The following is a 12090-nucleotide window of genomic DNA, read 5'->3' on the forward strand; positions in this document are numbered from 1 at the left end:
AATAAAAGGCATCTAAATTGAGAAGGAAGAGGTAAAACTGTCATATGGTCATTATTTGTAAATAGCATGACAGTATATATAGAGAACCCTAATGGTTCCATAAAAAAACTGCTAGAACTGATAAATGAATTCAGTAAAGTAACAAGATACAAAATAAATATCCCGAAATTGGTTGCATTTTTATACACCAATAATAAACTATCAGAAAGTGAAACTAAGAAGACAACCTCACCAAAAGTGAAACTCATAAAACAATTGCACTAAAAATAAAAGAAACTATCTAGATATAAATTTAACCAAGGAGGTAAAAAAACCTGCACTCAGCACATTATAAAACATTGAAGAAAGAAAATTAAGAAAATACTAATAAATGGAAACATATACCATGCTCATGGATAGGAAGAATTAAAATCATTAAAATGTTCATACTGTCCAAAGCAACTCCTATCAAAATGCCAAAGGCATTTTTAACAGAAGTAGAACAAACAACCCAAAAATTTGTATGGAAACACAAAAGACCCTGAATAGTGATAGCAATCTTGAAGAAGATCAAAGTGGGCAGTATCGTACTACTTGTTACCAAATCATCCTATAAGGCTACAGTAATCAGAACAGCATAAAAAACAGACACATAGACCCATGGAACCAAGTAGAGAGCAAAGAAATAAACCTACACACATGGTCAGTCAACCTATGATGAAGAAAGCAAGAACATGCAACAGGGCAACGAAGGACCATTCCATAAATGGTGCTGGGAAAATTGGACAGATACAGGCAAAAAAATAAAACTAGACTACCTTCTTACACCATATACAAGAATAAACTCAAAATGGGTTAAAGACTTAAATGTAACACCTGATACCATAAACTCCTAAAAGAAAACATAGTAAAATCTCAGACATTTTTCTTAGCAAAATTTTTTCTGACATATCTCCTTGGGCAAGGGAAACAAAAGCAAAAATAAACAAATGGGACTACATCAGACTAAAAAGTTTTTGCACAGCAAAGGAAACCATCAACAAAACAAAAAAGACAACCTACTGAATGGGAGAAGATATTTACCAATAATACATCAAATAAGGGGTTAATATCCTAAATTTATAAAGAACTCAGACAACTCAATACCAAAAAAATAAAGAACCCAATTAAAAAGTGGGCAGAACATCTAATTAGACACTTCTCCAAAGAATACATACAGACAGCCAATAGACGTATGAAAAGTTGCTCAACATCACTAATCATCAGAGAAATGCAACTCAAAACCACAATGAGATATCACCTCACATCTGTCAGAATGGCTGTCATCAATAAATCAACAAAACACAAGTGTTGGTGAGGATGTGAAGAAAAGGAAACCATTGTGCACTATTGGTAAGAAGGCAAGTTTGTGCAGCCACTGTGGAAAACAGTATGAAGTTTTCTCAAAAAATTAAAAATGGAACTGCCTTATGACCCAGTGATTCTACTTCTGGGTATATATCAGGGAAAAACCCCAAAACACTAATTCAAAAGAATATATGCACCCCTATGTTCACTGAAGCAGTAGTTATAGTAGTCAAGATATGGAAGCAACCCAGGTGCCCACCAACAGACAAGTGGATAAAAAAATAGTGGTACATATATACAATGTAATATTCCTCAGCCATAAACAGAATGAAATCTTACCAATTGCGACAGCATGGGTGGACCTAGAGGGTATTATGCTAAGGGAAATTAGGCAGTCAGAGAAAGACACGTACTGTATGACCTCACTCACACACGGAATGGTTTGATAGATAACTGGAACGGGCAATGAAAGCACTGGCTGTCTAAAACAGCTGGAGACACACGCATGTGGGCTGGTTCACATGCCTTCAGGAGTGTTTGCTCACGCTCACCACGGGGGTGCTGAGGGTGTGTCCCCCTCAGACAGATCCCTCCGCTGTTCTGGTGGGTCTGTGGGTGAGGGGGTGGGAGAGGAGGCTGGCACCACTATACCACTCTTCCCATCGAGGGAACATCATAGGAATGACACCACATTTGTCTTTCTTCCACACACCACAGCTTTCTCCTACCTGAGGCAGGAACTCCAGGTCTGGGAGGCAACTACAATGGTCAGAAGCAGGCGTGCTTCCTAGGCAAGAAACTTTAAATATGCTGTTACACTTTTTTGTCAGAATTCCTAAGGCCCTGAGTGAGTGGGTTGTGGCTTCACTCCATCCGACACAAACAGGGTTAAGATGAATGTACCTATATGGCCTAATGGTAGAAATTGCCCATTGGTCCTGTACCAACAGGGAGAAGGGGAAATAACAGCTGAGGGCAAAGGAATGAAGCCATGGCTTATGCAGTGAGAGAAATCCAATGTTTTTCACAAAAAAGGTTCTGAGCTCTCTTATGCCAAATGCCTGAGAGGGTACAGCCCTATACAGCTAAGACCATTCCTTTTTTTGGAACCTGAACCTCAAAGGAAGCCTGCACACCTGTGTGGCCTTGCCCCAGGGGACATTTTTATCACATGATATGATGATGGACTGGGCTAATCATTAATGACTAAAAGGAACTCCAGGAATGTGCCAGTACTTTTGACCTTTATTTTTCAGGTTATAGCTACCACCACTGCAATGTGGTCTAACACTGGCATTGTTGGTAAAATTATAATACCAATATAGTCAAATGTGCTGGGAAATACACCTAAACTAAAAACCTACTAAATGTACCCCCACACACACTCCTCCAGATATTAGGTATATTCACAATGGTACTGTTGCTATGTCTGTAACACAAACGCTGCATCCAGTGGAGATGCTCAGACAGGCAGGATCACGTTGCCATAAGGTAACCAAGGCCAAAGACAGGAGAGGGGAGGGCAGATAGAGATTCATGTCGATCATGTGGTCCATGCTTTCATCAATTCTGCCTACAGGACAAAAGCCTTGTAAACATTGCTGAGGCTGAACTAAGTGGATTTTTGTTGTCTGGTGAGCCTGGTGATGGGCCCGGGAGGGGCCCACAGGGCTTGCCCTGTGTGTGCCCTTCATAATAAACTATAATGAACAAGTGTAGAGCGTTCCTGATTCCGAGTCATTTATAATGAGTGAACTATCCAATTTAAAGTGTCAGGGAACCTCTGAATTTATAGCCAATCTTTTGGAAACATGGGTGGTGGCCTGGGGACCCCTAACGCCTGGCTGGTGTCTGAAGAAAGAGCGGCCTTGTAAAGGACTTTGTCCCTACCTTGTGGGCTCTGACAGTAACTCTGGGTGGTCAGTGTCAGAGTGGCTTTGCAGGGCACCCAGTTGGGGGGAAAGAGGGCACACCCACACTCATACAGCCACAGTGATGGGACTTTGTATGTCATTGTGCTCCGTAAGGGGGATGTCACTCCAGGGGAAAGAACCACCCATGTGCATACAATAACACCACACCAACTCACACTAGGCGCCACCCCATGTCCCATGACACCAGCATGTACCATCTGAAGGGAATACAGCTGCTTGTGGGAACACAGCCATAGGTCTTTACCCAGAAATTCATTTCCTTGCACTGCACTAGTAGTCCTCACTCCCATCAGAGAGCTGGAATCGGGCTGGTTCTCTGGAGGAAAGCTAGCAAGGAGGGCTCACCTTGCTTAGCATCTGGGTTTTGTTTCCTCAGGAAGTGACTGACCTAGAAAATGCAATTTTTTTGTTTTGTCATTTGTTTTTCTCTTGAGGCCACCAGCATTTCAGAAAAGAAAGCCCTGGGAGTATCAGGTCATACAGTGTCCTGTTTGCACAGGTCACTTGTTCTGCTGACTTTAGCAAATCAGATGGGAAGCAGTGGTCAGGATGAGGGCAACTATAAGCGAGAGCAGAGGACACTTACACCAGAGGGATGGGTCTCTTGAGTTTTTCTTGAGTGGCAACTAAAATATTCTTAATCAAAAAGGACAAGCTGCTGCTTAAGAAAGGTCTCCTCCCAACAGTGTATACCTGCCTGAAGTTCTCACATCTGAGAGCCTGTGGAACTGGGCATCAGTTGGTCAGAGACTATCATCCCAGACCCTTCAAGGAAACTGTAACTAACCTGTAATGCACATGCCCAGGTTTTCATAGATGGACATTGAGTAAGAAAAATAAATCAAGGAAGCAACATCTCTTTTGTCTTGGAGGGTAAAGCATAGTCAATTTTATTCTTCTTAAACCACAAAATAGTCTTTGGTTGTACAAACATCACTAGTTATAGTCTTGCCAAGAGGTTAGGGAGGGTGCAGTTAGTCAATGGCCAGAACTCCTGAGGGATCACTTTAAAATGCTAATATCCATGTTAAAACATTCCGGTAAGGGTGGTGTTGGGGCTGGTAGAGTCCCCTCCCATCCCAAGTCTAGGGTAAGTGTGAATACCATGACCCCCTAGGACAGGGATATCAAACTCATTTTCACCAGGGGCTGCATCAGCCTTGTGGTTGCCTTCAAAGGGCTGAAATAATTTTAGGACTGTATAAATGTAACTACTCCTTAACTGTTAAGGAGTTGAAATTACATTCAGCATTTTGAAGGCAACCGTGAAATGATATAGCCCCTGGTGAAAATGAGTTTGACACCCCTGCTCTAGGGGGACACCAGGCCCAGCCAAAGTGCACCTCCCTGGGGCCAGTAGCTCCTCTGCAAAATCTGGGGACAGCTGTTTCAGGGAGGTATTGGGGGTGGGTCAGGGGAGGGAGTTGGCGGGGTGCTCGAGCAGCCTCTTTAGGGGCCCATGGCTTGCTCTGTCCCTCCTGGGACTTGCTCTGTGTCATCCTGGCTGCCCTCCACAGCACGCACTTCTCTGCTGAGCCCTAGACAGGCTTCAATGCTTTATTTTTTATCCTCACCTGAGGCCATTTTTTCATTGCTTTTGGAGAGATAAAGAGGGAGAGAGAGGAACTTCAATGCGAGAGAGACACATCAATGAACGAGAGAAGATCTGGAATCGAACCCACAACCCTTTGGTTACAGGACAGCACTCCAACCAACTGAGCCACAGCTGCCAGGGCCAATTGGATGCTCTTCCACACCCATCTTCATCACCTGGAGCTTGCGGGGGTGGGGGGGTGGTGTGGCCCCAATGCTACAGGCCCTGCTTCTCAGGCCCTGCTTCTCAGCAGCTGCCTCCTGGGTATTCTTGTCACTTTAGGGGCCCCCAGGAACTTGATGACACCGATTTAGGATGTCGCTTCAGCTCTCAGAAGGGCTGCTCCACAGCCCCGGGTCATCAAGGCTGGGTGGGGGCTGCTGGGACCACAGGTAAGGCAAACACCTTCTCACAGATCTGGGCGTCATCCTAGGTCTCAGTCATGAGCCTTGAGGTTGAGGTTGGTGAGCCACAATAGCAGTCTCTGCAACCAGTTCCCAGGCACATCCAGCACCGGCAGCTCGGCTGTGTGGGCAAGCTCCCACAGCGGGATGACTAGGTAGGTGGTTGTCCCTCAAAGAGAGGACACAGACCCCAATCTTGGGCTGCAGCACCTCCAGGTGGTTCCAGTGCATGTCACTGTTGGTCAGCTTGGTCAGCCTCCCCAGGGAGCGGGGCAGGGCCATCAGTAGGTTCTCTGTGAGGACTGGCTCAGACAAGTTCTCGCAGGACTCGACAGCCTCAGTCACCTTGCACAGGTGGTTCTGGTCCACGTTTAGGGTGGACAGCTGCTTCAGTTGACCTAGGCAGTGAGGAAGCCACTGTAGTAGGATCTGTGAGAGCTGCCAGTGAGTGAACAGCGCCCCCCCCTCCCCAGCAGCCTCCAGTCAGTTCTCCGACACACCCAGGCACACCAGGCAGCAGTGCACAGGTTCCGAGCCCCAGAGGCAGTGTCAACAGCCGGTTCCAGTCCAGCCACCGCTCACCAAGTTGGGCAGAGCTCCCAGGGTGTCAGGCAGCACTTCCACATCATTGCCTCCCAGATCCAAAACGCGGGGGACGCAGGCGGGACTTGAGCATGCTCCACTGGAGCTCCAGGGTCACCAGGTTGGTGCGGTTGCCTAGATTCCGGGGCAGAGCCTGCAACCATGCATTGTCATTCAGAGCCAGGTGAGCAAGGCTGTGCGGCTGAGCAGTGCCCCTGGGGAGCCTCAACAAGGGATTCCCACTATAGTCCGCAGTCTCACGGTCTTGTAGAACTTGATGTCCTCGGGGATCTTCGGGCTGTGTTCTGGGACATGTCCAGCTCTGCCAGCTGCATGCAGCTGGCCACCTCCAGGGGCAACCGCGGGATCTCGTTGTCACTCAGGCCCAGCTTGCACAGGTTCCGCAGCCCGAAGAAGGGATTGGGCAGCAGACTCAGCTGGTTGGCGTTGGGGAGCAGTTCCTCCAGGCTGCGGCTATAGCTGTAGATCTCTTGGAACGCAGCCTGCAGAGGGAGTGCCTTTTGTCCACCGACTCCGTTCCTGTTGTAGCGCCACAGCCGGATGCACTGGAGCACGGTGCCAATAGCCTGGGTACAGGCAGGCAGGAGCGCTGTTTCGGGCCCCAGTGGCAGGTCGGGTGGAGGTCGGCCCGCATGAGCTCCTGGGCGCCTGGGCTGGGAGGGGGCAGCGTGGGACGGGAGTCCCGGGAGCAGCAGGGCCAGGTCCGGCCCAGACTCCGCAGGCCCGGAACACTGCTACTCGCCCTCTCTTCCGTCCTGGTCTCCGGGGCCCGGCCCTTCTGCTGGTCTGTGGAAGTAGGCAGCACGCAGAGGCTCACCTTTCTCCCTGGAACACTCCAGGACTGCTCCAGCCGTCCAGCCAGGGACCTGGAGCCTTGGCGGCGAGTCCGGTTGGCCGTGTATGTCCTCTCCTTTCACCTCCTTGCACCCCCTTGAAGCATCCTCTCCCCCTTCCCCACATCTGGTTCCAGTTCTTGTGGACCGTCTCCAGGGCGCCCCCCAGAGGACTCACACAGGCATCCCAGCCTCCAATGAGGAGTGTCCACAGGTCCGGGGTACAGTTCTTTCCCCGGCACCAGCGTTTGGAGTGCTGCTGCCCACTTGCCCTCCGAATTCTGGTGATCTCATGGCCGTCCGACACCCTCCATTTCCTTAACCCAGTGGTGAGCAATTAACCTGTGATCTTCCACCACTGAAACGCAGACAGGATGTCCTTCATTTCTGTGGGAGGAGGGCTCCACCTGTGGGGTTATAATTATAGCACCATGCCCACACACCTCTCCCATGTTCCCCGGGGAGAGTAGGGGGTACAGAGCTCCTACTGTGTGCTCCTGTCTTACAATATTTAATTTTTACAGTATTCCTACCTGGGAGATGCTGTGGTCCCATTTTATTGATAGGAAAACTGAGAGTTGTGAGTGGATGAAAGTTGCAGAAATGGAACTTGGACTCCTCTGCCCCTGTCTTACTGGTAATTGGCCCTGCTTCAGGGGCCTGGGCACATCAGAAGGGGCCTCACATTTCCAATCTATAAAACGGGAAGACGAAGTCTTTGCATCTGTTATCTATTGCTCGTGAAACACTGTCCCGAAGTGTAGTGGGTTAGAACAACAACATTTACTCAGTCCACCCTTCTGGGCGCAGGGCCTGGCTGTGGGTTTCCTTCTGTATCTGTGGTCAGCTGGCAGGTCGGCTCCTGAGCTCCAGCGGCCTCCCTCACATGTCTAGGGTTTGGCAGCTGCTGGCTGGGTGATGGGGTGTAACTGGGCCCTGGGGTTCTCGTCCTCTGGCAGGCTGCCCTGGCCTTGTCACGTGGCAGTGGGGGTCAGAGCGCAGCGGGACAGAGCGAGCTCCACACAGCAGCGTCGGTCACACTCACAAGTCTGCTCTTCTGTGTGTTCCACGTTGCCCAGCCTCCCCGTGGCCAGAGCACGTCACGCGATCATGGTTGGAGTCCGTGTGTGAGGGAAGACCACAGGGCGTGGCTAGATGGAGGGGAATATTGCGGTCATTTTTGCAATTGGCCACAAGGTCCCTGGCAGAGATATTGGGAAGGGCAGATGAGAAGTGACTAAATAGATTCAGAGTAATAATCATAAAAATAATGGCAAATACCTGCCCATAGTAGGAGATCAAAATGCATTAAATAAATGATTCTCATTTCTATAGATGACGTTCAGAGAAGTTGAATAACCTCCAGGGTAACACAGGCAACTTGTGGAAAAGCTAGAATTTGCACCCAGGGCAGTCTGCTTCCAAAGCTCATGTTCCCAGCTGCCGTCCTCTGCCCGCCTGTCAGTACATTCATTCTGTTCCATCATCTGTCAGTAATTGGGACTAAAAGGAGCTTTAACCTGGGTTGCAAGCGCTGTTTCTCCCTCTGACTCTCCCCTTGCTGTTCTCAGACACCGAGACTACCTGGCCTCGTTTGGAGAAGCCAGATGACTGTTCTCATCTGCACCACAGGGTCAGGGCAGCCAAGCCAGCCATAAAGTAGAAACCAGAGATGATTTGTTTAAATAAATCATCCACTGAAACCCACAGAGACCTAATGGGGAGTCTCAACTTTCGTCCTTGCCAGGTTGTAATGAGTTTCCCCAGCCCCCTTGGGACCAGGGACTGTGGCTGGTGGTGGTATCAGCAAAGGCTCAGCAGGGAGCCGGGACTTCCATCCCCACCTGATATTAAGAAAGTCAGTCCTTCACTCCCTGGTGTCAGGCAGGTATGGGAAGAGGCTGGACTTCCACCCCCCGAGCCAGCAGTAAAGAGGGAGTGGCCCTCTCCCCACTGGGGTGATATCAGAGAAGTCTTTCACCACCACCCAATGACAATGAGGTCATGTGTGAGGAATAATGATATACTCACGCTGGTCCCTACAGCAAAGGTGTCACTGGAGCCCCGTGGGGAGCAGATCTGTGCCCTCCCACCCACCAGCAGTAGGGAGAGCCTCACTGCTCAGACCTTAATGGAAGCTAAGCAGGGAGCCTGGGTGTCCACACCTGGCAGTATGAGGCAGGACCCCACCCCTTGAGCAGACTGAGAAAATACAGCTAAAGCAGATGGTTTAAACGAGACCCAGAGGTACATACTACTCAGATGTCCAGGTTTCAATTCGTGACCCTCCACCCTAGTTCCCAGCCTTGACACATTGCCTGGCCAAGCGGCAGAAATTGGGTGGCATTGGCCCCTTGCCACCACGGCCTGGTGAGCAGCTGGCTGAGGGGAGTGTACTGTATTGTGGCAGGCGACGGTCATGTGAACTGGGGGTTGAACAAAGATTGCTGTAAAGAACAGGTGTGATTACCAATAGGAATAAAGGAATTCCGTGGGGTAGTAGAAATGTTCTAAAACCAGAGCAGGGTGATAGTATCACAACTTGATAGATTTACCAAAAATCATTAAGCTGCACACTTAAAGAGTGTGGATTTTATGGCATGTAGATTATACCTGAATGATGTAGTTAAATAAAGAGTAAAGTAGTCAAAATATTCAAAAAAAAAAAAAAACAAAAACCTGGACTAAAAGTTAAACTCGATGATGGGGGTAACTTTTAGTTTCAAATAGCCTAGGATCACAGAGGAAACTTCCTCTAACATGAAAAGTTATCAGGTAAACAATAGACTGCTTAAAAATAAGTTGTTTAACATAAGAGACAAAATATTTAGCATCCCAAAAAGAAAAAACTAAAGAAGGGACCACCTTCCCATGAGCATCAACCTCAGGTCAGATTTAGTCACCACAAGGTGCAGCATCCCTCACCTCTCCCCTCCCCACCTGTGCCAGGAACTGCTAGGTTGGTACTGCAGTGGCCTCCACTCAACCTACCCTAAAATAAAGGTGAAAGAGTAAAGTTTGTAAAAAGAAAAAAGAAAAAGAAGAAAGAAAGAAAGAAAAAGAAGAAAGAAAGAAAGAAGAAAGAAAGAAAGAAAGAAAGAAAGAAGAAGAAAGAAGAAGGAAGGAAGGAAGGAAGGAAGGAAGGAAGGAAGGAAGGAAGGAAGAGAAAGAAAGAAAATAAAAGAAAAAGAAAAAAGAAGAGGAAAAGAAAGGAAGAAAAGAAAGAAAGACGGAGGCACCACACATGAATACTTGGAGGGCAATATTTTGCAATCAAAGTAGGAATATCATAGTTGGGCCAATAATGCAAGCAAGTCAGTGAACTTTTTCTAGAAAGGCACATGTAAGATCTTTGTCATGTATTCACCTGTTTTGTTTTTGTTCTTACAACTCTTTAAAGATATAAAGACCATTTTTAGCTTGGGGCTGTACAAAAACTAAGCAGGTGGCTGGTACCTCGGGTGGAGTATTAATGCTCCATTACAATGATAAGCAACAGATGAGGAATTCTACCCCTATTTCACAGTCTTCTGATCAAAGGTAAAGAGTCTATCTCTGGTTTGTAAATAGTCACCACAAATCCACCAGCAGAGGTGGTTTGAAGAGAGACTGGGATGAGCAAATCTGCTCCTGGCTTCTGAAGAACAAAATTTTACAATTTTGTATTTTTCATGTTTGGAAGACTAGAGTGAATGAGAACACTTGCTTTTCACTGCTCACACATCAGTTTTTTTAGTACATACACGTTACTCTTGTAGTTGTCTTATAATTTGTAAGAAGACACACAAAAACAATATTCTTTCTAATGGATTGGGCCATTTATCAATGAAAAAGATGGATCTTTTGGTCAAGATTAAAGGGGACTGAGGAGCTAGTGTTTATTGGGGACAGGGCTCTGTCTGCGACAGTGACAGACCTGGATCGAGATGGTGGTGATGGTCACTCAGCAGTGTGCTCACACTTAAGACCCTTGAACTGCACACTTAAAAATGGCTAAGATGATAAATTTCATGTTTGTATATTTTAAACACAGGAAAAAGATTAGGGGAGGATTCTAAAAGTGTATTGTACACTGGCTGCTATGAGGTGGGGTTAAAGACCCAAATCAAGCACACACAACCAGGGAAAACACACCAGGCCAAGAGGCACTGTAAACACACAAGCTGTACATACCAAGTCTTCACTTGCCACACACAGCTGCCTGTTTGTCGCCCCGCACCCCTCGCCCACCACGAAGAACACCCGCACTCGGGCGCATGACACTACTGCGATTTGGCAGAAATGACTCCAAATGGATTTCTAAAATTAAAATAACAAATTAAGCCAAGAACTTAGCTAGAAAAGCACAAACTGATTTTTCTATCAACAAGTAAGTATCAAGCAACCCACTCGGTGCCAGGCTTTAGGGACCACCACGGCAAGGGAGACCAGATTCTGCCCCAGCCCACATTCTCGGCAGGAAACCTGCAAGCTTATTGTGAGCTGAGATGACTGTATCAACAAAGCAAAGCCGGAGAAGTACCGGACTTCCAGGGGAGCCAAGGACTTTTACACATGACAAGAGGGGGTCACAGAGTCTAAGACATTCCGCGGATTCGGGCTGGTAATTTAGAATACGTTTCACCTAGCAACTGTGTAACTTCCCTGGTATTATCCTTCTCTTTCCAATACTTTTTCTCCCCACAAAGTTTGCTTATAATGCTCTGCTCATATTTATGCCAGAATCTCAGAATTCTCATAAAGCTATCAGAAGCAACAGGTTAATGTAATAAATAGAGTAATGCAGAAAGTCGAGATTTTCTCAAAGCGAGTAATTTCCATACATTTGTTTCATAAATAAGTATTGAACACACACTACCCACTGCCCACAGTGTGAGACTGTCTAAATGGTAAGATGTATCAGATATAGTTGCACCTTCCAGAGCTCACAGGCTGTACAAAGCTGCCGACAGATGAGACCAGTGACTAGGGGACAATGACAAGTCACACTGGGAGGATGGGGAGAGGAGGTAAAAGGAAGTTATCAGGAGACCTAAACAGCCATCCTTTTTTATTATGAAATATTATAAGCATATAGTAAAATTTGGAAAGCATCCTAACACTTGAGTATCCAACACCCAGCTTTATCAAATGTCTGCATTTCCCACCCTTTCCCCAGCTTTGTTATAAGTAAGATGTTACAGGTAATAAAAACACAGCACAAGGTATTCATTCTCACCAATAAAGAAATGTTCATTAAAATGTGATTCCATTTTTTGATCATCATCTTGGGAAACATTTAAAAAAATTGACTACTATGAATGTTGTCAAGAGTGTGGGGAAATGGGTATTCATAGAGAGAGTATTTCCCAAGTCAGACTGCAGCATCAGCTTTAAAGAAATACAGTACGTGTGCC

At 46.9% G+C, this 12090-nt stretch overlaps 1 pseudogene; it reads right to left on the reverse strand.

Annotated features, from left to right (window-relative positions):
• Positions 1-4947: 4947 nt before the first annotated feature.
• On the reverse strand, positions 4948-7146 carry LOC114515323 (annotated as a pseudogene).
• Positions 7147-12090: the final 4944 nt, after the last annotated feature.

Source organism: Phyllostomus discolor, chromosome 8 (assembly GCF_004126475.2).
Source record: "Phyllostomus discolor isolate MPI-MPIP mPhyDis1 chromosome 8, mPhyDis1.pri.v3, whole genome shotgun sequence".
Lineage (NCBI taxonomy): Eukaryota > Metazoa > Chordata > Mammalia > Chiroptera > Phyllostomidae > Phyllostomus > Phyllostomus discolor.